Source organism: Catharus ustulatus, chromosome Z (assembly GCF_009819885.2).
Source record: "Catharus ustulatus isolate bCatUst1 chromosome Z, bCatUst1.pri.v2, whole genome shotgun sequence".
NCBI lineage: Eukaryota > Metazoa > Chordata > Aves > Passeriformes > Turdidae > Catharus > Catharus ustulatus.
Window position 1 is genome coordinate 23,349,996 of NC_046262.2, and position 26,964 is coordinate 23,376,959.

Here is a 26,964-nt window from a genome sequence, read left to right on the forward strand (position 1 = left end):
ATTTTGCTTGTAACTTGTAAGTTATGACTTAGAAAACTTGTGAGTTAAAAAAACTCATGAATTAAGGAATGAATTAGTGAATTCCCATGTTAGTCTAATATGTAGGAAGGGTATTGAGCCTTTCCTAATAAGCTCATAAAATAATTTACTGACCATGTTGTCCTGTAAATTAAGAGATCCAATTGGATCATGACAATCTTGGCTTCAGAGCACAGCAGCATTTCACTTTTGAGCTTTTGAAGATTCTTTATGATAACTGAGGCCCAGACTCTGTTATTTGTGAACCCCATCAAGGGAGGGAAAATGTAAGCAACAAAACCTTTTTATTAGCTATTGCATCATGTTGAAGAAGCTTGCATCTTATTGTGTTTGTTCCCTTTTCTAACTATTGCAGTTAATTTATTTTATAGTGATAAAATAATTTATATTCATTTGTAACTTACCTGTTTAGTGCAACTGTGAATTCCATATTCTAATTGTAGCATACAGTTGGTAACTCCCATCAAGTGTGGGATTCTGAAAGAGTAGACTGTTAAATTACCTTTTGTGACCTTAAGATCTACTATTTTTGTATGTTTCTTAATTATACATGTTGTCTTTCAAATGTCTTTTTGATATAAATCATCCAATGAGCAGAAGTTCCACTAGTTCTTATTAATCCAGAATGTTTTGGTATAGTTTATTTCTGCAGTCAAATGCAAATCGAGGCATTGACAGCCATTCCCCAGTATACAAGGCAGGTATCCAAGGAATTTATCCTCACTCTTTTTTCATAGTGCATATTTATTTAATTCCCTATGTACACAGGAAGACATACAAGATTAGAAAGCTAACTGTTCTCAGTCAATATCACACATAACATTTTAGTTTATAGTAGGTGTTACAAGATGTGGTTGTTGCAATAACAAGGGACTGGACTTGGGGGTGGGGGAAATTTCTGCCCTACATTCCTGTGTCTCCTTCAGCTTTCAGCACTCATATTACATGAGGAAAGATGTCTTACCCACAGAAGTGGAAACTTCTGTCAATTATATTTTAAACTGGGTTTTATATGCTGATACCTAGTTTCGTGGGGAAAAAAAAAAGTCCCCTAAATTGTAATAGCTCAGTAATTAATGACATTGACTCCCATCAATGTCAGCTTCTTGGCTAAAGTGAGAAAAGAATAAAAAATTTCTAATTTTAATTTCAGAGGTAAGCAGAGCTTTTATGCGTTCTCTTTTTTCTATGTCCTGCAATCTGCATTTAATGTCCTGCTGATATTCTAATTTATATCTTTAATTTACTAGGAAATGACTGTGACATATCATTGTCTAATACAGGTATTCAAGTCACCCTCTGTTTCCTCTTGTTGTATTTTAAAATCCAATGATTCATGATTTTCTCAGCTACAGTAGACATAATTTTTTTTCTAATTATTTTCCACGGGTGGTCCTTCATAAAACATTTTAATTGAACTATGTTAGGGAAAAAAAACATCTGGCTGACACAGTTCGATTGACATGTGCAAAGAGTTGTATACTGTTAAGTTGTTTCAAATTGGGAAATAGAGAATTCTTTATATGTTTTGTGGTTACTTGAGTAATATTCAAAAATGCAAGTATTTTGAACTCTAAATAAAACTTCATTTCATTCCTTTCCAATTTAAGATTCATTCTTAATCTAGCAAACATCTGAGCATTATGAATTCAAAAGTCTTAATCTTTATGCTTTAGAAATTATTTAAGATGCAGAAAAGTAACCAAGTTTAGGAAGAATTCTGACACTGGCTACTCATTTTGCATTGCTTACTTGTGAAAAATGTGTACACAGTCAAGGAGTGGATGATTTTATAAGCACAACAGAAGATCTGGATCTTTTCTTGAGTCAAAGACCCTCTATTCATCCTGAAAATGATTTGTCCAACTTTCCTAAGGTTGAAGAATGGGTCTTGGATAAAGATCGGAGTTTAATCCTCTTCAGAATCTCTGAACAGAAGAACTCAGAGTTTAAACACTTGTGGTCTGTGTGGATTTGAAGCTCCACTACCAGTCCCTGTTGGCCTCTGCGAATTTGCCTCTCATCTTACTTTCTGACAAAGTGGTTTAATGGTAGAAAGACTACTAGCAATATACGTAAAACTGTTCCATGCTTTCAGTAAATGAGCATAAAGTTACACACAGAGTCCTATTAGACCTGTGCCACCCTATTGCAGCCTTACCAAAGTGTCCTGATAGAAGGGCTGATGGTGATAGATCCACTGATAGGGTTTCTGTCCATGGGTGATGGAGTTTGGTACGCAAGAACATGCAGTCCATATGTGTAGCCATGTTTGTAATCCTAGGGCCAGGGATCCCAAATGACAAAGAGGTAATTCAATCACAAAACACTTAAAGTCAAAATGAAAGATTACTTGACAAATAAAAAACATATAATGTCAAGCACTACCAGTGGATCCAGGTTAGGGCTGTCCTAAATGTAGGAACACCAAATAATTTTCAATAGGTTGCAGTTATTAAGGGAGAATTTGTTTTCCTGCCTACCTGCTCATTTGGCAGCCCACCACAGGCTCACTCCAGCTGGACCCTGTGTCTGTGTCTCTCTCATAACATTAACCTTAGCTCTGGCATGATGGAAGGGTCAGAGGACCATTTCTCCAGCCCAGCCCTTCCCTTGGCAGTCCCTTTGGAGCCCCACCCCAAGTAGACCCATAGGTTTCATGTCTCTCTAACTATAAATACACTGAGGTTTGTAATGGGGAAGTAGTGCTTTTGCTAAGAGAAGCGGACAAAAACCTGCTAATTCTAAGTTTGAGGAGGTTAGGCAATATTTTTGCCAGCGGGTTTCCAGCTGAATGTTTTAACTCTTTCAGCTTACTGTCTTTGTCAGCGGCAGGCAGTGTACTCAATTTTGGTTCAGGCTGGGTTATTATGTGAAAAGATCCTGGTTGAATATACAGTGTAAAGAATTCCCTGGGGTCCCAAGCTGCTGCTTCTGAATCCAATGCTCTCCCGTCTTCTTCCAGTGCCTTACAATTCATGTATGAGCTCATCTACATCGAGCAAAAGGGCTGCAAGGAGCAGTAGAAAATTTTTGGCACAGAGCAGTTGGAATGAGTCAGCCACCCAACCATGGATGGGATCAGTGACAGCCCTTGTGATAATTGCATACCATGGTTAGCAGGGGCAAAGACGATGATGCATTACTTGTGTTAGTGTTACCTCCTGCGAGTGTTGCTTTTGTGGGGTGAAGTGCAGAGATACTGGAAAGGTTGGTGATACAACTTCTGCCAAGTTTCAGAGAAGTGACTACCAGCTGCCATCATCAAAGCAGTTACTGGATGTTCATCCCCTAGTCCTGGCTAAACTCAGTAGCAATAAAGGCAGTTATATTTTTTTTTTCTGCAGGACTATAGTTAAAAAAAAAGTATAGTCTGAATAACTCGTTTTGGATCTAAGGAATGCAGTGTTTATTTGGGCGAATCTTCAAAAGCCACAACAAGGTACTGCACCAAAGCCACAGTTCTGGGCTTCCAGATTTTGGCATTCAGGACAGTGATAAAAATAAAAAAGCCCTGTCTTTCTTTTCAGCTATGCATTCTTGCTATTTCTTCAAGCAAACAAGGAGTCAGAACACAGTGAATACACGTACAAACAAAGTAAGCTGTGTTTGGTATTCAGCAATGCTTATTGAGTAATTTTGGGCATAGAGCCCATGGTAATGAATGGAAAACTTTGATCAGGACATCTGTGGCCTGCCCAAATAATTTCGTGGGACCTGCAAATCTGCCAGAAACATCACTCGATAGCCCTATTAACCAGGGATGTTGAAGTCTTTCTTGATTGTGTACATTCTCCAAGCATACTCATGAAGTAGGAGTCACTGATTTTTATTGGATAGAAAACTCTGAAATAGCTTATTGAAGGACATCTAAGCCCTTAAGTTTACCCTTCACATTTATCCTGCTTCACTGGGAAAAAACTTTAATGAGTCTGTCTGGATGATGAAAAGATGAATGCTGAGAGCATTGAGTCAGAGGGTGGACTTAACTTCTAGCAAACATACTTTCAGTTCCAGCTTAACTGTACTTAACTCACAGTAACAAATAGTTTGGGGATTTTTTTATCTACTGATTATAGTCAGGGCAATTCTGTGATTTCAGACTTGTTTTCTTTCTGTTTCTCATCAGTGTGCAGTTATCCAGGAAAATAGTTGATTCCCGGAGAATCATAATTTTCTCCCCCTCTTCCCTTGTGTATGTGTTAAGAGGAACCTTTTTTAAAAGGCTGTGAACATTGTAGCTGTCAGCCCAAGGGCCATGAAAGCACTGCTGCCCTGTAGGTGGCCTCTATAGATGTACTGAATTTTCACTTTAATTCTTGTCCTTTTTGCTTGGTTTTCAAATATTCTGTTTTACAAGTCATATTTGATGGATAAAGTACTGTCTGAAATAATCCCAAAGTGGCCATTAGTCTGGTCTAGTCATACCCCACAGCCCCAGCAGTGACATGTTGTAGAAACAAAGTCATTCTCCTGCCTTTTCAGTTCTGTTTTGACTTTACTCTGTAATGAAGAGAGCATGGACATGGTATATTAAACAACTGAATAAGAGCAACATATACATTACCATCACTCTGCTTCTAACTAAAGCTCCAAAACTAATATAGTGGAGAAACCTGGCTAGGAATTTACTGTCAGTTTTCTTTTGCCATAAACCCAGCATTTGAAAAAAATCCAGAACAGCTGAAATGGCATAGCCTTTGACTGAGTAAAAAATAAACATATTTATAATATCAGAGGAGACTTATGAAAATATCCCATCTGGATTTTGAAAAATGTAGGAGGGAATAGAGTGGAACAATTGCATTTCTGTTTATATTTGTCCTAGAAATTAGCCCACTGTGAAGAAACATTTAGGAATGTGAATGATTGAGAGATTGTCTCTTAGAAGCAGCAGGTATAAGATGTCTGAAATTCTTTTGAGTTATAATTGCTTGTTAACAACAGGATTTTTTGGTAATTACTTCTGCCCACAGTAGACAAGAACTTAATGTACAGTGCTTTATGTGGAGAAGTTTTTGGAATTCACCTTCTTCTGTATTTACTTTGTGATAAAGAAAAGGCCATGGTGTAGGAAAAGAAATTTTAAAGGGAATTTTAAAAAAAATTATTATTCCAACACTATAAAATGGAGAGAATTTTCTTATAAAAATAAGCATTTATATGCAAATGTTTATTCTATTTATAGCATTAAATGCAATTGTAAGAATCCATCTTCCTCACTATAAAGACTGAGCTTAGTGCTAAGAGGCAAGTATAATTATTAATCCACAAATACCATTGAGAATTTTTGTACTGTGCAGTGAATTAGGCTTTTTTCATATAACTTGTGACAAAATATGCACTAAATGTGTGGAACTAATCCAAACCCCAAATCCAAACAAAGCAAGATCCTACATTGTCTAAGTTTGTTGTACTTTTAAATTTTATAATTTTGAGTCTGTAGTTCTAAGTACCAATATTAAATTACTAAGTATCTGTTTTTTCAGAAGCTGTGAGGATGCTGAGACCCTGATATCACAACACTGTTTAACAACAATTCTTTTCAGAGCCTACAGCAGTGTAAGCATCATCAGCTGCAAGCAAAAGCAGACTTTTTAACAACAGCCACTATCCATCCTTTTACTTACTAGTATTTAATGACATTTGTTTGATGGCATATTCAAATAAAGTAATGACCTCTTTTTAAATGCAAGTGCTGGTTTTATCTATAGTTTGTTTTCATTGTGCTTGTCATAAAGGTACTGCTTATGCATCAGAAAATAAGGAAAGATTTAGGAACACTTGTATTATCCTAAGTATTATCCTGATAATAAGTGACTATAATACACTGATAATCATCAAAACTCTAAATATATCAGAGATCTGGCATTGTTTAGGTCCATAACTGTCAGCCCCAAATGTACACATAACTGCAGTGCACTTGGAGCACTGTTTTCTTCCACTCCTGTCTCAGGAGCTGATTACTGTGTAGATCCCTCTGTATTGTTAAAATGAATGTCAGAATAATTCCACTCATGGCCATAGCTTCAAGTGAATGCAGTGCTCATGAAAGGTCTTTGCCCATGAGCTGCAATCAGAAGATTCTGAATTAATTAATGGTTAATTAACATCTATGAGTCTTAGTTACCCATGTTAGAAGATGGAGAGGATAGGATACTTTAAGAAATACAGATATGGCAGTGCTTGGAAAAGCTTTGTTTGGGGTATTGTTCCCCAAGTGCAGTCATGGTTCCAGTTTGTTTTATAAACTGGCCCAGTCAAGCTGTAGAGAGAATTAAATGCTCCTGTTTATCATATAAACTGTAATAATTGCTTTAGTTCAGGGAAAACTTTTTGATTATTGTTCACTGATTAAGTTATATTTGTAGTGGAAGCATGGCTTATTTTGAAAATTACAGTAATTTCACGAATACAAGCCGCAGCAATTAGACAAAAATTTTGGTGGAAACCCAGAAGTGCGGCTAATATTTGGGTGTGGCTAATTTATGAACAAAAATGTGATATCTGCCCTTACCTAGTATCATAGCAGTCCAGTCCCGAGCCGAAACCGTTTGAAATCCATGGTTTCCCGTTGTTCCGACGATGAACCAATCAGAGAACAGCTTATTGCCTGCCTGTGGATGGCGGCGTTACTGAGGGGCGGGGGTTGTTATCGGGGTGAGTTACCTCAGCGAGTTACCTCGGCAGTTCAATAAAAGTGTGTGATATTTCTCTGTACTTTTTAAAGTGTTTTCAGTCTTGTGCGGCTGCGGGGCTGGCTGGGCTCGCAGGGAGAGGGCTGGGGGAGCCGCTCAGCCCGCAGGGAGAGGGATGAAGCGGGCGATCGGCTCGCGGGGCCGCGAGGGCCTGAGCGGCCGCTCGCCCCGCGGGGCTGCGAGGGCTACAGCGGCCGCTCCTGTGCCAGCACGGAGATGTGGCTCCGCTCGGAGCTCAGCTGCCTGCCCGCGCGGCTGAGCAGTTGTTTAAAGGCAACGCGGATCCATTGGGAATGCTCGCAAAATGACCACACTATTGTTCGTGTCTTTTTCGGCTTGTAAATAAAGGGTGTGTCTTTTTTCACTTGGAAACAATGTTTCCGAGGTCGGCAGTAAGCCAGTAAGCCCCGGCGATCCCGCGATTGTGTTACTAAATGACGACTTTGTGAAAGTTCGCGGCGAACTTAAGTGCGGCTAATATTCCGGGTGCGGCTTATTTATTGACAAAGACATCAATGTTGCCAACACACCGGATATGCGGCTTATACTCCGTGCAGCTTGTATTCGTGAATTTACTGTAATCAGAAAATATGATAAAATGACAACTGTTACTCTGTATCACTGCTGTAAGAGGAGAAAGTTACTCTCTCAGCTAATAACTCTCAGTTTTTAAATCTATGCATATTGCATATTCTTGCTTAATGTTGTTTTAATTTTTTTCATTGTGTGTTTATCTTTAAAATAAATGTTATCTAGATATGACTCCAAAGAAAGTTAGTAAACATACATTTATTGAACTTCAGTCTCTAAACAGACCTGCAGAACAGACCTTAGGAGTTATCATTAACAAAATTTACTGCACTGAAAATGTTACAATCTCCATTTTCTCATCTTGCTCAAAAACCTGCAAATGAAAGCTTTTAAAGAAAGAATAAATTACAGCTATAAACCCTATAAAGAAATATGTATAAGATAGAATTTTCTTTTGGTAGACCCATAGTAAAACCCATAGAGACAGAGAGACCAGTAAATCTGGTAGATTTCTTTACATTTAAAATGGGCCTATATTTAACTTTGCATTACTGCTTAGGAATCAACTTCCAAAAAGCGGTAACAGTGGCTACTGTTCTTTCCCTTAGGGTCCGAACAAGGAAATCCAATGTTTTCTGGTCAGCAGTAGGAATTCCACTTTGTAATCTGACACTCTTCATGCCTCTCCTCTCAAAGGCAGTAAACCAAAAACTTAAAGGCAGAACAGATTTTCAGATCAGGTAGCATTTGTAAATCCTCACGCACATTTAATGATTTGTTGGCATGTACAAACTGAAAGCTTCATGACCTGGCCTTTCTCTTGTCAGTTTGTGCTCTCATCACATTGTCTAGTTATGCACGTTTCACTGAGAATTCATGTTTTTACATTTCTCTGATTTCAGCCCTATTGTTCCAAACTCATGAGGAATAAAAAGTCGTAGAAGGGCCAAGATCTTCATATTAGGAGGCTGATACAGCTTGACTGTAGTCATTGGAGCTATGCTAGTTCATACCAATAAGTGTGCAGTGATTAGAAAGATATTAGTCCCTTTTTCCTATTTTTTAATATCTGGTCTCTAGCAAGCATGTGGTGGTGGCATGCTTCTGCATATATATGCAGTGGTAACAATTGGATCTTTTCAAGCTCAGAGTGAGTAACTCAATTCTAGTCAGTCTATAATTGCTTTCTGACAGGCTCATTATTTCTCTGCCGATAGTATGGCTATGGTTAAGGGCAGCTGTACAATTTTAAAGCACAATTTTCTGTAAGCATAATATGTCTGTTCAAGCACATTTTTGTCCTAGCAGCACATTAGCCTGCTCACCCAATGACCATGGCTGCATCAGTTGTAGAATATGGTTGTAAGACACATGATAGAACAAACATCTTGACACACAGTTTTACTTGCTGCTATCATCTCTATTTATTTATTTTTCTGTGGTAGATATGTATTTTTACAATAGTAACTACAGTCTCTGCAAAGGAAAATTATCTAGTTGCTTTGGCTGCTTGTTCTCATTAAGGATTTGTTCAACTTCGTGCTGGTGTCAGCGTGCCCTCTGACTTTATTGGAAGACTTCAGTGCTATTTGAAAAATATCAGATTATTTTCAAGCATGATACAAGCTGCAAACTCGGTTGGAACGGTGTAAATTTCCATAAGACTTGTTTGTAGTAGGAACAAATGTAGTAAGGAGAGCAGTAAGGAAATCTCTGGTTGCTCTTCTCTGTGCTTTCAATACATGTACTGCACTTTACCTGCATATATTGCACCTCCTAGTCACTTCTGTGACTAATCTGTTAAAGCCTGTTTTTAAGAGATAAGTATTTTTGGAGCATTTCTAAAATTATCGTATTTGTTGGACTTTCAGAAGAAATTCTGAAAAGTCTACTCTTGCAGCTAGTGCAAATTTCTGGGTAAATAACAGCAAGATTTTGGTGAATTCTACACTTTGAGTTTGAGTACATCCCTACAGCTGACACCTCTGGTATATGACTTTTAGCTTGGATCCGTACCCAGACAGTGACAGAAACTATTAATGTAAATTAGGAAAATAAAAGTCTCTACATTTCCATGTGTTTACTGTAAGGAGGTTGCAACAGTAAATTCCAGCACAATGATTTTGTGCTCCTAAAATATGATGTGGGGGTATTTTTCATCATCACTCTTAGTGAATTGTGTTCATCTGAGGGTTATGTATTGCCTAAAATGCTGAGAAGGATTTAGAAGAGAATACATTTACTACATTTACTACCCCCTGTTTTTCACAGATTCAACACCTCAGCCTTTCTGCACGCTCTTTTGAAATTAGCTGCTGGGAGGAAGGAACACTGGCAACCAGTGTTAAGGAAGTGTAGTCTCAGGCTCTGCACTCCCTTAATTAGAAGCCTGAGACTCATGGTTAATGGTGATTAATGTTCCATTCTGTTTTGCTAGTTCTTCTTTGTGGGAAAAGATCACATAAAGCTGAAGTACTTTCAAATAACTATTGATATTAATGAATTTATTTTTAAAAGAAAAGTTATTTCTACATATGTTTCTGACAAATTAAGAATAAAATTGTTATCCAAGAGTCTGTCATTTAACTAAACCTGACCAACGTAACTGCACCTAACTGTTGTAGCTGCTTCTTTTTCCCACACTGTTGTTTTATTTTTTTTGAACTTCAAAGTCTCCAAATTCCTCCTGACTGATGCGCTGATATTTTAACAATGTCTTTGTTGTATACTGCAATAAGACAAGTGCTAATACCCTTGAGGAATCTGGCAGGACTGTGGGAATCTTCCAGCCATAATTGTATCTTATTGTAAATGTGATGATATTGGCAACTTCAGATGAGTTGACAGAATGTGCTGTGGCTGAGGGTGATACCAACTTTCTTCACTGACTTACAAGTCAAAGGGTCATTCATTTATGCATTCTTTGCTGTCTCTGGTGTGGAGTTTTTTAGTGCAGTTCTGGAAGATGTTTGAGACATAAATGCCTGCTGAATTTAAACAAAGAAAGAGTATAATCAGGAGAAAAAACAACAGGAAATCCTAATTACGTAGTTAAAATTGCTAGTGTGACAAATTATGATCAGTGACACTGAATTTTAATGTTATAGTTAAAGTTTATTAGTTTGAACATTATGAGAAAAATGAAGCAATATAAAGATGCTGAATATAGTTCAACTTATTGTAACAACCATGTTAAATCAAGTCTTGGATTGACGTGTTCAGTTATTTACAAGTAATTTTAGCATAACACTTTAATATGTTTGCTTTGCTTTAACAGGTTCTAAATGCAGAATAACTCCACTTAAAACTAATTTTTGGGGCTAAGGACATTGCAGATGATTCACTACATGCCCAAATGTGTAGCCTCCTTGTATTTACTCCATTTTTGGATCTGTGCCTCAAGCCATGGTTATCACTTGTTCAAATTCTGGTACAGACCATCCACTCCTCCCTAAATATAGGGGTAGAAACACCTGATTTTTATTCTTGTGAGTTACTCCACATTTCTTCTTTCTCTGTATTTACATGAGAAAAGTAAGATACCTTTCATTTAAATTATGTAATAGACCCAGGACTTGCAAATTATTTATTCACTGGATTTTAATTTTTTATGACCAGACTATGAAAAATAAAATAGTATTTCCTCTTCAGTTGTTTTTACGTTTAGAGTAGCACTAATGGTGGCTCAGGGCCACTATATTCTTTAATTAACATGACATATGAGAGATAAAAAGGTGCTCCCTATTAGTTTTAACTGCATGTACTCTGTCTGTGCTTCCTGAAGACTACTTGGCCTACAATCACTTCAAAAAATACCATGATTTGGCTCTGAGTCACATGTTTTGATTGAAATCAGATAGCCAAAACCACAAGAATCTTAACTTGTTAGAAATGGTGACTGTTCCAAAAACGTGAATCCAGAAGATTGGCATACACCTAGTAAGCAAAGGACACACACAAAAGCTCCTGATATACCCTCAGTTTTGGGTTTTATTAATTTTGCTGCTGTTACATCACTGGGAAACCATAAGCACCTTGCCGTACAAGGCTGGGGTTTTTTGTTTGCTGTTTCAAGGCCAGAATATATATTCTACATATTAACAGTGACTTCAATCCTAATTTTCAATATCAGAACATGGTCAGAAACTGCATCATGGAACATTTCTTAATGATCTTGTACCTTTCTTTTCTTCCTGCAGCACTAGAAATGGCCATGCACTGTGTCCTGGACATGCTGTGAATTCCCCAACAGAACATGATGCATCACTTCGTTGAAATAAAGAGGTGTAATTCTTCTTAGTTTATTAAATTATACTTAACAATTTTGTCCTTCAAGATTTTCTCAAAGTGCTCCAATTGTTACAACAATTCGTAACGAGATGTGACTCAGGAAATAATTCATCAGCTGAATTAATTTTGATGTTAAGACATGACCTGTGCTTACTTGTCATTCAGTGACATTGCAAATGTACCCACGAATTTCTTGTGTAACTGTCCCCTGAATACCACATAAGAAAAGGCTAGGAAAAAAAAAACTTAAGAGAAACAGTACCAGTATAAATTTGTACCTTTGTTTAAACATACCCATTTAGCAAAACCCCACCTTTTAAAGGTTTCTGTGGGATAGTTAGACAGCCTTATTACTGCACAGAGGCCATCATATATATTTTGTGTATTTAGTATTATTGTGTGAACTACTTTTGATGTACTGCGTAATTATTGAATTTGGCTACGATACCAAGCTCTAAGGTGTAGGCAATAGCTTAGTAAGATCTTGTACACTGAAATAGCAGTTTCTATTACTTCAGCTTTGGAAGTTGGAATCTTCTTTATTCACTACCTCTTTATGGATATTTTGCTGCTGCAGGAAAAGCATGCACTAATAACTATGCAATACTCGTGGTCAATATGTGCCTTACTTTTCTACATAATTAATTTTTTCCTTTATCTTTCCTCTTCTTTTAAGCAGCCCTATAATTATCATCATTAACAATGTTTAATCAGTTGTGGTATTTTAATTCTCAGCTCTTATTTCTTTTTCCTATTATTCTCAATAATTGCAATGTCTTTGCAATATTAGTATCATCTGCATAGTTTGTTTCCAAGATATTGTTTTGATTCCATCTTATCTGTTCAAATGAGGAAAGCATGAATTCCTAGGATTAATCACTGTAGGGTTTCATTAATGTTAAGCATGAATTCCTAGGATTAATCACTGTAGGGTTTCATTAATGTTATCTCCAGATAATTATTTTCATATGTGTTTTGATATAGATCATTCATCAATTCTTAAACAGCTGATTTAATTATTTCAGAGACAAAAACTTAAAAATACAATTTGAAGTTTTCTACTTACACACAACATAGTTAAAGATGAAGTGTAACTTAGTGTGTGAGAGAATCTGAGAAATAAAATGTTGTTATTGCACTTCTAAGTGTGTGACGCAAGGCATCTATCTTTAACAAGGATAGATACTGTGGAAACAAGCTTTTTGCTGCTGCCAGAACTGACCATTAGTGGGAAGTAAGATTATTTGATTATTTTGCAGAGAGACAAGGCAATTGACTCATCAGAAGACAGGGTTATCACTGAACATGCACAAGCCAATGGCATAGAAAACTACAAACCCTGTAGTGAGATGGTGCAGTGTTTGCAGTGTAGATAACTTTAAGGGCATAATTTTCCATGAGAGTTCTATCAACCCATTTAAAGATATGGATTCAAATTTTGAATTTTTATGATGTGACCAGTAGAAGTTAGAGATCCCAGCAAATCTCTCATGCTAACATGGAGATATGCACCTAGAAGGTAAATAAGCAATAAGGTGAAAGAAATTGTTATGAATAGGCTGGCCTGTAATTTAAAAGAAAGCAAAAACTAGTGAGAAATATCTGTTTTAGCATAGGGCTGGATCCCTAAAGAAATTCAGCAGCCTGTTGTCCAGAATCCTCAACCTCTAGCAAAAGCCTTTTTAGCAAAAGCTCCTAAATAGGTCTCATCTGTTTATATTATTGGGGCTGATTTTCACATTCTTTTAAAGCTGCTATAGAGATACCATATCAAATAAAGTGATTGATTCAGGTTTCGGTGAAAAATTGGAGAAAGACAATTTTTCCTACAGGAAAATATCATAAATCCTAATTATTAGGTTCCTTCAGCATGGTTTTCACTGCCATTAAATTTATTTTTAAAGGATTTTTTAGCCAGCATTCTGGTCAACCCAAGTATTTACTGATGAAACCTTGTAAGCTCAATTACATGGAATTTAAAGCCAAAACACTAGACGAACTTTTTGTGGCTTAAAAATACATACAAGCTATTATTAGGCTCAAATACAAAGTTAGAGTATTGCTTTATAGCAATGCCATTTTATAATGAAAAGGCACAATATTTTCAAAGAAGCTTAATGCAGAATTGTGATCTTTCTGAAGACACATCAGTGAGTTATGTTTGGCTTTACAGTCTTATCCAAAAAATAGTTTCATGACTGTGTTACCAAGAGCTTCAGATACTGGAGCAATTTCTAGTGTGCTGACATAAATTTAGTGTTTCTTAATAGATTCCTTTTTGGGAGTAAGTTCTGGGGTTATGTGTTTTCTTCTAAGTAGGGTAAAGTTAGCAAGTTTGTTTGCTGATTTTAAGCCAGTAGTGGCTCACTCTTCATTGTTTATTCAGTGTATATATTCTTTGAAAGCATCTAATATTAAGGCTCACTTAAGTTTAGTGTTGCATACTGCAATGAACAATGAAATCAGATTTCAAAAGTGTTGGAGTTTTTTAAGAATTGTGGTTAAACTCTTTGTACATGTTCCATTATTTTTTTTCTACTGAAATTCAGAACACATGTTCTTGTGCTGAGGAAGTTAAAATTATAACACTCTGTAGTTACAAGAAATTGCGACATTGCAATTGTTACTACATATTTGTGATTCGTGATTGACAAAGAAAAGCCTAGTGTTGTCAGTCAGTATGCAGGCCATACCAAAAAATACATGCTTCAACCTTAAAAAGCATTTTTTCAATTCACAGATCTTTTCTTACAGCAAGATCCAGGTTTCCCTAGGTTATATAGACTGTATGTGATCATCCACATTAAAAGATCATCTCCAAATTATTGTCAGTATGTACGTGCATATCTTTTGTTCTTCAGAAGACACATGAAGTTGTGTGCTCCCAGGCTTCTTAGGACACCTGAATTTCTTTAATCTGTCACATGTCAGATTAGTGCTCTTGTGAGGCCATAAACATAAACATAATGTAGCCCCACAGGATGTGTTAATGCTATTGGAGGCTTTTTTTTTTATAGAGAGCATGTCTGACTTGTAAAATTCATATTTGATGAGTATTTCAAGTACTTTATAGCTAAAACTGTCTCAAGATTATTATTTTTTCTTTTAAAATTATATACGATTTGCTAACTACCATCAGGAAAAATTAAATACGTTATCCTAATGAAGATATTGCTCTACAATATGTCCTCCAAAGCTTAGGAGCTTTTAAAATTTTGAGTGTACTGGAATAGCTTGTGGCAAGATCCAAGCAGATGGAAAAAGAGTTACAGTAATTTCACGATTATAAGTCACACCTGATTATGAGCCGCACTTCCGGGTGTCAGCAACGTTTCATTCTTCATCCGTATATAAGCTGTACCGGATTGTAAGCCGCATTTCATTCGCAGCAAGGATGCTCATGCAACAAAGTAACCAATTTGTAACAATCACTCGATCGTGGGTTTTACTGGCAGGTGCTCAATTTGCGAGCTCCGCTCCCCCCGTGCTGCCAGCGGGAGAGGGAGCCTGGCCTGCTGCCAGCAGGAGCCCGCCTCCCCCCACTGTGCAACAGAGTAACCAATTTTTAACAATTGTGTGATAGCGGGTTTTACTGGCAGGTGCTCAATTCGCGAGCTTGGCTCGGCCCACAGCTTGCACTTCCAGGTTGGGAAATTTCAGAACTTCATCCATATATTGGCCGCTCTGGAGTATAAGCCACACTTCTGGGTTGGGATCAAAATTTTAGTCAAAATGGTACGGCTTATAATCATGAAATTACTGTATTTCCCAGGAAGCTTAAATTTAAACATAGAACATTTGTATTTTGGTTTTGTTTTTAATTTATTTTCAGAGTTCTGGATAAACCAAAATATATAGTGCTGGCAGAAGTGCTAGACTGCATGGTTTCCAATTTGGCTTTACAATCAATAAGCCTCAAAACAGAAAGTAAAGGCTTCTCAGGAAGAAACAATGATCAAGATTGAAAGTGTGATTCAAGACAGCATGGTTTACCCTGAGAATTCCATCCTTCTTTTACACTGTCTGGAAACAGAAAGCTCATTCAATGTATTTTGGATATGGATGTGATCATTTCATAATATCTGTATTAGAAGTAGGAAGAGTTTCACTACATTTGTTATAGGAGAAGGAAAGGAAAACAGTGAAACTAGAGCCAGATGAGAGAATACAGGGAAAGGATTTCAAAACATTCTAAAATACTGTATTACAGATGGCTGACAAGATGATGAGGATAAACTACTAATTCAAACTCTTGGGCTAGAGGACGTGATGTAACTTCTGTAAGGACAGTTTTATCAAAGTGCAAGGTGTGGAAATGCGATAATCTACAGGATAAACAAAGCAAAGGGAAATCCAACAAAAACCAAACCAGACCAAAACAAAGGGGGATCCAACAAAAACCAATCTGCATCATTGTTTGTTCCTTCTTTTGCATCCTGGCAATGCCATGATCAGTGTGTAAAATCCTGAGCATCCAGATAAGCATAAAATATGTTAGGAATCCACTTCCTATCCTTTAATGCAGGAATGTGTGGAAATTAGCACAAAACCAGCACAAACTGCCAACAGGAGTAGAGGGTGTCTATAACTGCTCTGATCTGTGCTGCTCTGGTTCTCATTGATATACTGTGGTGCCTAGCAAACTTAAGTGTAATCGTGGCTGAATTATTCCTAAGTCAGAATTCCTAAGAATGCCCATTTTAATTTTGAAAAATGTTTCAAGCAGTTATTATAGGACTTGGAATATTGAGTAACAGGACTGTTTCACTGAGTTTCTTCAGATAGTTTGAGTGAATCTTCCCAATTCTTAGGCAATTTCTTCAAGTTTTAAATTGCTCTGAAAAACTTGGCAATGTTGTGATTTTTGAGATTTATCTCTAATGATGTTAACACTGATGAATGAAACATTAAACATTTTTGAGATATATAATTCCTAGAAATAGCACTAGGCTATTTCCTTTTATAATTTGTAACACAACCAGTAGAACTGTAGGATATTTTGGAAGAAGTCCTAGAAAATGCCTCATTTGTGGATGAATAAGCTAGTAGATGAAGAAGGTATCAGAGCTGCTTTTTTTCAACTGAATATGAGTTGATAGAGTAATTTCAAATGTTTTATGCATAGTAGTCTGCTCAGTCGTTTGAGTGTATATGTTTTCTCCTAGCACTCCTGAGGACATTAGAAGAGAAACAGAGTAGCACAGCTGCTTATTAATGTGAGAATCTCAGTAGGTGAATATCTTACTTAAAACTCAGCCTCTTTAATTATTTATGCCTAATTGATGTCTTGGTTTGTACAGTTGAAAGGATACTGTTAATTTAAATGCCCATTAATTACTGCATCAAAGTGCACTTTAAAATATTCTCTGTCCTGGAGTGCCAAATTATGGGAAAGGAGATAAAACAGCTGCTTCTGCTATTGTGTCAGGCCACATTTATTTGGCTAGACAGCTTTTTTTTACATACTAGTTACAATAATATGTGTTTCAAAAATAAAGATTAGACACAGTGATAAATCTGGATGCCTTCAGTGAGCCTGAGTGTCTGCATTTAATTAAAGCCTTCTTAAAATACAGTGGTAGATTCTTCTATTGTACCATACTGGCAGAGTCCCAAATTAGTTTAACAATTAGTGTCCCCAAAACACCAAGCTTGGTTCAGAGATGGAATGTGAGACCTCAGAATACTCAGCCAGGGTCAACAGATATCTCTTGACACCCACCACAGGCCTTTGTCTCTTCTCATGTTGCTTTCCTTTTGAAGGTCTCAGACTCTGTGACACTGTTTTAACTGACCTTATTTTTTCAATTTGTTTTTATTTTGATGAATGCCTGCTGCTGCCTGCATTGGTCTGTATGTCTGGAAGAGTGCTTTCTTCATTGCTTTCCCACGGAAACTTAAGCAGCCCTGTCCTTTGTCCCTTTCACTTACTCTTTGTATCTAAATAGGTTATTAAACTATCTTTCCTGAGTCACCTTCAACTTCTTTCTCCTGTAGAGATGAAAATCTCAAGATATGTCCCTGGATATATTGAAATTAAATAATCAATTCAAATTCAGTATGATTTAAGACCGCTCCCAGTCTTTCCTTCCAAGCCTTCTTCCTATTTCCTGTCTCTCTGCAGACATCTCCATGCTTTCTGCTACTCAGCAGTAACTGATCTTTCCATAGGTCATCACATGCAGGTAAGTCTAGATACTGTACATTGATTTTGCACATAACAACTTTAAGATAGTAATTTTTCTTTATCTATAGCTACAACTCTCACATAAACTTTATTTTTGATCTGAATTATAAAATTCCTTTCCTCTGAAATCTATAAATTCAATACAGTATTGCTGTTACCCACTGTGTTCTTGCGCCATTTTTATTATCTACAACATAAGCTGCTAATTTTGAATTACCTTTTTAGCTTAACCACAGCATCTTCTCATTTCTCATTCGCTCCTGAAGTCTCCGGTATGAACAGATGGGTTTCCCCATTCTTCAAATGTATTTTTTTGTTGTTGTTGTCCTTACTGTCACTAGCTATACAGTAGAGAGATCAAATTCTTTTCTGTAACACCATATACTGGTTGACACTAGAGCAATGAACTACTGAAAAATTACAGTAAATTCACGAATATAAGCCGCACTGAGTATAAGCCACATCTCTAGGCGTTGGCAAATATTTCGTTTTTTGTCCATAAATAAGCCGCACCTGAATATAAGCTGCTCTGTCGTTCGCAGCGAGGACCCACGTGCAACAAAGTTGCCAAATACTAACAGAACCGCGGCAGGGCGGGGTTTACTGGCTCAGCTAAGGCTGTGCAGGCTCGGCCCGCTAGTGGCTGCTGACGGGGCCAGGTGGCCAAGCCCGGCGCTGCCGCTTGGTGGGGCCACTGGGGGCCAGCCGCCACTGCCACTGGGCTCGGTCACCACGGTCCGGCGCTGCCCTGTGGTGGCAGGCAGGGGACGGAGCCCCCTGCCGCCTCCCCGAGCCGTGGCAGGGGCGGCCTGGGTCCCCCCTCTCCTCCCCGAGCCATGGCAATGGCGGCGCGGGGCTCCCCCGTCTCTCCCCCGGGCTGTGGTAGGGAGCTCTCCCGCCTCTCTCCCCGCCCCCCGTGCTGCCTGCAGGCAACCAGGCTCCACCCGCGGTGCAACAGAGTAGCAATTTGTAATAATCGCAAAATGCCGACTTTGCAGCAGCTCGGCTCAGCACTCTGGCTGGCACTTCACATATTAGCCGCTCCTGAATATTGGCTACATTTCCAGTTTAGGAGCAAAATCTTAGTCAAATTGGTGCGGCTTGTATTTGTGAAATTACTGTAGATGTCATAGCTAAGTGCTTACTAAACCTAAAATTTCTGAAGCTGCAAACAAAAACAAATGTTACTTGAGAAAGATGCATTGTCTTGAAGATTTATTTCAGCTGATGTTTTACATCTTACTTTTCTTTCGGATAGAAGAACAAAGAACCCACAGTAAAATGACACCCATGTCCCAATTCAGTTTCCTCACTCTTCCAGAGCTGAGTCCTCCGTTTTATATATTTCCCACTATCTTCTGGCTCCTTAACTTCTCTTTTCCCACCTTCCTTGGAGTATCTGGGACTAGTTCCAAATGCAGCATTTTCTTTAACATTATTTTACTCCAAACATTCTTTTTTCCCTGTGTGTTTCTGTATCAGATCATTCATTTAAATAGAATATTAAAAGTTATTCCATTCCTCCACAGTGAGAAGATTTTGGAACACCAGCCAAATTTTACTTAAAAAGCAAAACCAAAATACCAACAACAAAAAGCAACAGAAAAGTAAGTGCAATGATGGAACAAATCTAGTATGAATATATCTGAAGCTTAAAAAGTTGAGATAGATTTTCTCTTTAGTCCAGCTATTAATTCCAGTATTCACACATGATATTCACTTTGTTCAAGTTTAGCTTTTTGTAGGCTCTACATGGAAATTGTTGTATCTTCTCCAGTATTTTTAATAGTTTCCAGTGACTATTCACAGGCTAAGTGAGAACATAATTCTGAGCCAAATAGTGTCATTCTTCTTTCCAACCTGTATGTTATTTGCTGGTTATTTGGATATCGTAGTCTCTTTGGTTGTACTTTCTGCTATCCTGTTTTGTCTGCCCTGTCTATATTCTATTCTTACAACTTTCAGAGTATGGTTTCTGGGCCACATCCAAGGCTGTATTTGTTCAGGTGAACTTCAGGAAATTTCAGGGTAAAATAATCCTTCATTCTAACAGTCCATGGAGAATTTAAATCAATCAATAAAAATGAGATCAGTTATTACTATCTGGGGTTATAAGTAAACCAATATTTCGGGAGGAAAACTGTCTAAACAAATTAATGCCTATGAAGTTAATACTTGCAAAGATCTATGAGCAAGAGGAAAAGAACATTTTATCATCTTTTTAATCTCATTTATTACTTAATCCAAAGTGTGCTTGCTTGACATCTCTGTTTCCTGTTTGGATAATGCATATGTGATAAGTTCTGGTGATGAGTTATTTGTTTTTGCAGTTTGGCTTAAAATAAGCTGAATAAAAATGTTTAGAACTGAACATCAAAGCCAATATAGTAATTAGTTAGCATTAAAACCCTGTTACTAAGATAGAAGGAAATACCAAGTTCCTCACACCAATTCTAAATAAAGAAGTGTTCAAATTAAGAAAGTTATATGCTATGCTTAGACCTGCCAGGGTCACAATCCTGGGCCTTCAGACTACATCAGGGGATTTCAGTGTGCTGCTTCCTACCTCCTTGTGAAAACTGCCTGCTTGTGGCTGTTTTTCTAAGTCACAGACTTGTTCAGCCCCGCAACCTGATGCACTGAGCTTGCCACACAAATTGCTGCATCCAGGTAGTATGCTAAAACTGTAACAATATGTGCTGCGGACCAGACAGGATCCAGTTAATACAAATTAAGATGTTCTAAGCCATGGCTGCCCTTTGTGTTACAGTGCGCAGTGCTGTAAGTCAGTAACAAGTTTCTTAAAAAACTTATCACAGTGTTCCGTGGGTCATAATTTGCTTATTATCAGGTGTTATCTTTCCCATTAGTAATTACTTTATCCAGTGGCTAAGCCTGCACATTACTGCTAACTGGTAGCAGCACTGTGTAATTGTTCCTACTGTGTATTTTTAAATAGCAAACCATTTTTAAGCAATTAATAGAGAAGGAAGGAAAAAGGTGCTGCTGCCACTGGATCCAATAGTGCAGCAACCATCACACCATCACTCTTTATATCCAATCTGTTAATTGCTGTGAGACTTATGTGTGATTTGGACACATGTGGGTGTCCATGTTTAAAAGTTGACTTCATAAATGAAGGTAGTAGGAATGCTTTAATAATTCTTTCCCTTCATTCTAGGTAAGCTTTAATAAACCAATTAGCATTTCACTTTATCTTTTTAAGAGTTAATAAATATATATTTTAAAAATTTAATACTGAGAAACCTGATATTTGCTACATGCATATTTACAATGAAGACTTTATACTTTTTGGTTTCACATTATTGTTGTAGTATCATGGTTCTTTTTGAAATAGCATGGGACATGTATCTATTTCAGAAAAAACTGATCCAAAAGTAGCAGACCTACGTATTGTGGATATTAGCTCAAAATACACTCCAAAACTGGAATAAAAAAGGCATCATAGCTTTTTGAAAACTAATATGACTACTATATTAATTTTATATTATCGAATACTGTTGTCAGTGTGCTATTTGTGTGAAGTTTCTAGGGTTAAAATATTCTTTAAAGAGATGTTTATTTTTGGACAGACCTATTGAGTTGTCTCCTATTGTATGTTAAAGTAGCTGCTCTCAAAGGTCACAGAGAGTTCAGCTTTACAAAGACTGCCTTATTTTGTAGAAAATGAATTTTCAGACTCTGTAATGGGACTATTAAAAAATGTCTCTAATAAAACTTTCTTTTAGAATGTTTCATTTGATGACTTGTCCAGAAAGAGAAAAAGTAATGTGAGGACACAAGTTTGGACAATAATCAGACATGAAAGCATATGCTTTGTTTTCAGTAAGTGTAGAGACTCGTACATGTTTTTATTGTTTCTGCCATGGGAACATGATTTTTGGAGTTTTGTATTTGTTTTTGGTTCCTCAACCTATATACTTGGGAAAACACTTACTGACTTTCAGTTTTCTGAGTAGCAGACACCAATTAAAAAAGCACAGATCCAGCAACTGGGTCCAGTCAGATGGAATGTGCTCTTGCAGAGTAGAAGACTTCGGAGTCCCAAGCAGTCAGCAGGATCAGCCTGCACTGATTATTCTGTATGATGGCAGTAAAAAGATAATTTAGTCAAAAGCCATAACTTCAAGTAAATGCGGTGTTTGTGAAAGATACCGTTCTGATAGCAGTGAAAAGAGAACTCCTTACTTTTCCCCAGGAGGATGGCTTTAGCTGCAGCAAATTAAGTTTTGCACTGGTGTAGCTCTTCATTTGTCTCTGAGATACCCAGAATGATTTATTTTATTGACCAACTTAGCAGCTGGTTTTATCTGTTGCAACAGCCAGTTCCAATCTAGCAAGTGAAGTTGACACTGAGATGAGCTGTATGAAGTTAGACACCTGTCATCCACTTACAACCAGCAGCATATTACACAAGGGTGCAACAGTGGGGGATAGCAGAGGCATGCAGAGACTTGTCCAAGCCTAAACCTTTATTTTCCCTGCAGATGCTTTAAAAATGAGTGCCTTTGCTTGAAGACATATATCTGCTTAGCATTAGATATCTCAAGATGCTTTAAAAATGACAAAGTTCTGAAAAAGCCTGGGTCATCAGAGTGTTGCTTTGAAATTGGAAGGGTGTTAAATATTATTTTAAAGGGATATCAGTGGGAAACTATTTGCTCTGAGGGAAAAAAGTTCGAAAACAGAAGCATTGTAGACTTTTTAGACATTCTTTTGCAATGTAAATTGTATATATGAAGGTCTACACTAAGAGGAGTTCTTGGAGACAGGAGGAGTTGCTGTTTACCATTCCTGCTTTCCATTCAGTGCATTCACTATAGCTAGGTCCGGTGGGGCAGACTGTGATGCGAAGTGTAATAGGTAGCGCCAGTCGTGCTGCCGGTTCTCAGCCTGTCTGTCGGATGGGGCAGATGGAGAGCCCTTGGTTATTCAAACGCCAGGTTGGCGGGGCAGCGGTTATTCGGGCTGTTTCCAGAGCCTCTCTCCCCCAGCCCGCCCAGGGCCGCGGTCCCCTCACGGCCCGGCCCCGCTCTGGGCGCGTCCCCGCGGCCGGCTGTGTGGGAGCGGGGGACGTCAGTGTGAGGGGGCCGGTCCTGGGCAGGGCAGGGCGCCCGCGGCCCGTCCCTCCCCGCCCCTTGCTGCGGCTCCCTCCCTCCCTCCGGCTGGGGGCGGCCGGGTCGGCCCTCGCCGGGATCCCATTCCTTCTCCCTCGGTGCATGGTCTTGGCGGGAGCGGAGGAGGGTGAGCCCGGCGGGGCGCGGGCCGGAGGCGGCGGCGAGAGCGGAGCCCCAGTGCGGAGGAGGCGCCTCTGCCCGGCAGAGGTGAAGTTGTGCGGGGTTGGGAGGACGGGAGGGAGAACGGAGACCGATGGCTGCGCTTCCATTCATTGCCCGAGCGGCGGCCGGGCTGTTGCTCCTCCCGGGCCAGGGCTGTAGCCTTAGGGACAGGCCGGGGAACAGCCGCGGCAGGACGGGGCACGGCGCGGAGGTGGCGGCAGGGACGGGGCTGTGGCGCCGGCGAGAGCCGCCCGGCCACCGCCGGGAAGCGGCGGAGCGGGAGGGCACCCGGGCGCCTTCCCCGCAGGGAGCGCGGCGCGGACCCAGGGCACGACCCGACGAGGCGCCCGCGGCCGCCTGGCTGGCTCCTTCCTTCGCTCCCTCCTTCCCCACTCCCTTCCCTCCCGCGCGGCGGTCCTCTTGAGCAGCCGCTCCCGGCGGGACGCGGCTCGCTCCGCGCAGCGGGCGGGGTTCCGCGGCGCCCTGGCCGCCCCGCGCACACGGCCGGCACCGCAGGGCGGCGGGGCGGCTGCGCACCCTCCGGGCCGTGAGAAGCGGGCGGGGCCGGGGGCGCCGCCCGTCGGGGGCCCCCGGCGGCTTCGTGCAGGACGGGCAGCGGGGTAGCGGGGTAGCGGGAGTCGGGCTGCCCCGGCCGGGCACCTGCAGCCTCTCCCCCTGGGGCACGGGATCTTCTTGGCTCTCCGCGAGCTGCCTCGGGGAGCGAGGGTTCAAAGCTCACCTGGGTGCCTTCACATCGCTGGCGAGTTCTTCATACCCGTCGTGTTTCTGGGACGAGTTTTGGGGGGAGTGGTGTGGGTGCGTGGGGAGGGGGGGGTGGGGGTTGGGGGTGTGTATATGTGTGTGTGTTTGAATTTTGGGTTTTAGGGCCCTTCATTTCAGGGAAGGACGGGAAATAGGTGATACAGGTTACCGATGGACCTTTTTTGGTAGTTAAAGTGTCACTCCAAAGGCACTCAGTAACTCACCGGTGGGATTGGATCCCATAATTCAGAAGTTGTTGGTGCACTGGAGCAACATCAAGTAAAACAGCATGGGCTGGCACTGCCGTGTCCAGACAAGTGCACACGCTTCCAGTACCTGGTGGCAGAGCAGTAGCGCTGCACCATCGAAGTAAGTTTACACCAAGCCAGAGATGCTGCGAGTGTGCGCGTCCTAATGAGAAATGTATCAGTAGGAGCAAGTGAGCATAATTACAAAGTTACAGCTGACTTCATCCAGAAGAAAATATTACAGATGTTAATAAGAAGGTTTTGCTTTCTTAGGGAAACAGTTTTAGGCACCGTTACGGTTCCCTTAAGGAAGATGTCTGTTTGGTCCCAATCCTGCAGTAGGTTCTGACTATTCAAGCTTATACCTACAAGGGGCCCTGTTGTTTTTGTAGGTGTACTTTGGTCACAGAAACCTTATGGTCCATATAGTAATTAATAGAGATCTAAATTTATACTGTGCACAAAAAGTGGGTAATTGGGAAATGTCAGTGACATTCCATTTTATTTTTCTGAATAAAACATACTGCAAAAATAAAATGCAAATTAATCTCTTCTTGAGTATTTTATCCTTGTTCATGCGTTATTAGGTCAGACTGTTAAGGCAGTTGTTAATGAGAGGGTTTTATCTCAGGCAGAGTTTCATGGGACCATTGCTCAGTTTTTCATTCCATGCTAGTTACAGCTGCTCTAGCTTTAAGTGCATCACTTTCTTCACAGGACTTCTCCTTCTGAGTCATGGAGTGGGTTTAATCAGTATGTAGGAAATTGCCACTTTATCTTTTTTTTAGTTAATCATCTGTTTTTATTAAACATTCTGGGAAATGTTTGTGTGATGATGTACCCTCATGTCAGGCAAGTAGTAGTGTGTCATTTATTTACTCATTTATGACTGTAAATCTCTGGGAATGGATGGAGCATTGCTGTGCAAGAATGTTACAGTTACTTTTGTTACTTATTTAATCAAAGCATAGTTCTTCTACATCTTCTAAGACACTCTTTATTGTGCTGGGCTGGTAAGTTAGTACTACTGGCAAGTGCTGAAAGGAAGCCAATAATTGCCATGATCCTTTCTCGTGTTCTAGCTTGTAGCTGTGAAGATTGCTTGTGGGATTCTGTAATACAGTAGGACAATGACTTATTAACTGCTATGTGTTATTGCATCAGCAGAACCTGGCTGAGCTGCAGGTGACTGTATAGTTGGCAACCAGGCAAGAAACCTGGTGTTTTATTTTGCGTATGTTGTAGACATTGCTATTTCAACAATAATTACATGAAAAGGAGGATTCATTGTTTTTCTGAGTGTTTTGGAGAACAGAATTATTATTCATCAAAATTTGTGTTTCCAGAAGATTCTACTCTGTTAGATATTGAGTACTTATAGGAGGGCTCCCCAGTAAAAGAGAAAGTGGTGGTTACAACAAGGGGATGTGTTGAACACAGAATGACAGTTCCTAGCTGATGTAAGATTTCTGGTTATCCACTACAGGCAAAAAATCCAGTTTCTAGGAATTTTATCCTCAGCATCTTAAACCCAGCTTTTTACAAGATGAAAAGGAAAGAGTCTCTCCACATAGGAATAGCCCCTGGTAAAGCTGCTGTTTGCCTCAGAGCTTGTTAAAGCTTGAAGTGGGAGGTTGAGGATGGCTGCTCCGCTGTCCCTAGCTGTCCTCACCTCCTACGCATGCACGTGTGTTCATGCCCAGGCACAAGCACACACAGCTCCTCTTGTTGACTGACCCTTCACACCATCCAGCCTGTGGGGAGGGGAGCAGTGCTCAGCTTCTAACTGCTGGTGGCAATAAGAGAAACTGTTTGATGTCCCCGTTCCTTCCCTGTGAACAAGGGCTTTCTGTGTCTTCCTTTGTACTGCTTTCCTCTGTGTTTTTGGTGCCTCCCTTCCCTCTCAAGGGTTCCCATTTCTTTGCTTTCTGCCTACAGGATAAATCATTTTGGAGTATCAGCATTTTGAACTCATTTGGAGGGAAGGGTAGAGGTGGCAAGCGGCTGGAAGGTGTGACTGTTTCTCAGAGCCCTTTTTTGATGCAAAGACCATATGCTGATGTGATTGTAATTGACGAGTCTTTTAAAATAATACCAAAGACTTTTGCTTAGATTATTTCTCCCATCTTTCTCCCAGCTTTCTTGAAAATTGATAGGATTCTCCTGAGTTGTGGTGCCTAAAATCTGCCTGTGGAGCTAACAGGATGTATTCTTCCAAAATCACTGTCCTAGTATGGATGAATTGGAATAAAGCAGAATATAGGGCATTTGTAAAGCCCAGATTTAAAAAATAGTATTATTATCCCTTGCCTTTTAAAATTTCTCAGAAGATGTGGCCAGATACTGTGAAAACTGTTTAAACAAAGTACTATTTTACTGTCTTGTGAAGTAAAGTGGTATTTTCATTTTATATTGCTGACAGAAGGTGATGCATTTTGGGAAAAAATGCAGATCTGAGGTCTTAATTTCTTTTTAATTTGCCTTTGTTTCTCCTTACAACTCTAGCAGGTGAGACATTAACCATGAATAAGTATTTCAACATCAGTTAATCAGAGAGTAATCAATTTTCCTGGAAGTATTTTCCTAAAAGACATTTTTGTGGAAGGTAATTCCAAAGAAAATTAAATGCACAATGGAAAAGTAATTAAATTACAAATGTGCTGCAATGGCAAAAAGCTGACTGCAAATGTACCTGATCTATGTGAGTGGATCTGGAATGTATCTGAAATTCTGAACTGTGGCAATATATATAGCAGTTGGACAGTTACAGTATCCATGACTGAGTATAAATAAGTCACAGCAAAAGATATTTAGAGACCCTTGTGCTGTTAACATAATCAATAGCTTCCAGTTTCTGATTCACTAATGTAATTTTTAAAAAATCAAACAGAAAACCAAAAAAAAGTATG

The 26,964-nt window shown here is 39.4% G+C and overlaps 1 protein-coding gene across 4 annotated transcripts in view; it reads left to right on the top strand.

Annotated features, from left to right (window-relative positions):
• The first annotated feature begins 16,589 nt into the window (after positions 1-16,589).
• The window catches only part of LHFPL2 (LHFPL tetraspan subfamily member 2), a 139,926-nt gene continuing 129,551 nt past the window's right edge, over positions 16,590-26,964 (top strand). Inside the window, exons 1-2 of one of the 4 annotated variants that reach the window (XM_033086060.2) lie at positions 16,590-17,743; positions 19,275-19,352. The gene's annotated coding sequence lies outside the window, so the exon portion shown is untranslated. Of the gene's footprint in view, positions 17,744-19,274; positions 19,353-22,902; positions 23,091-23,949; positions 24,177-26,964 lie in introns of those variants that run through there. The other 3 variants (XM_033086059.1, XM_033086062.2, XM_033086061.2) reach the window with 3 other exon arrangements.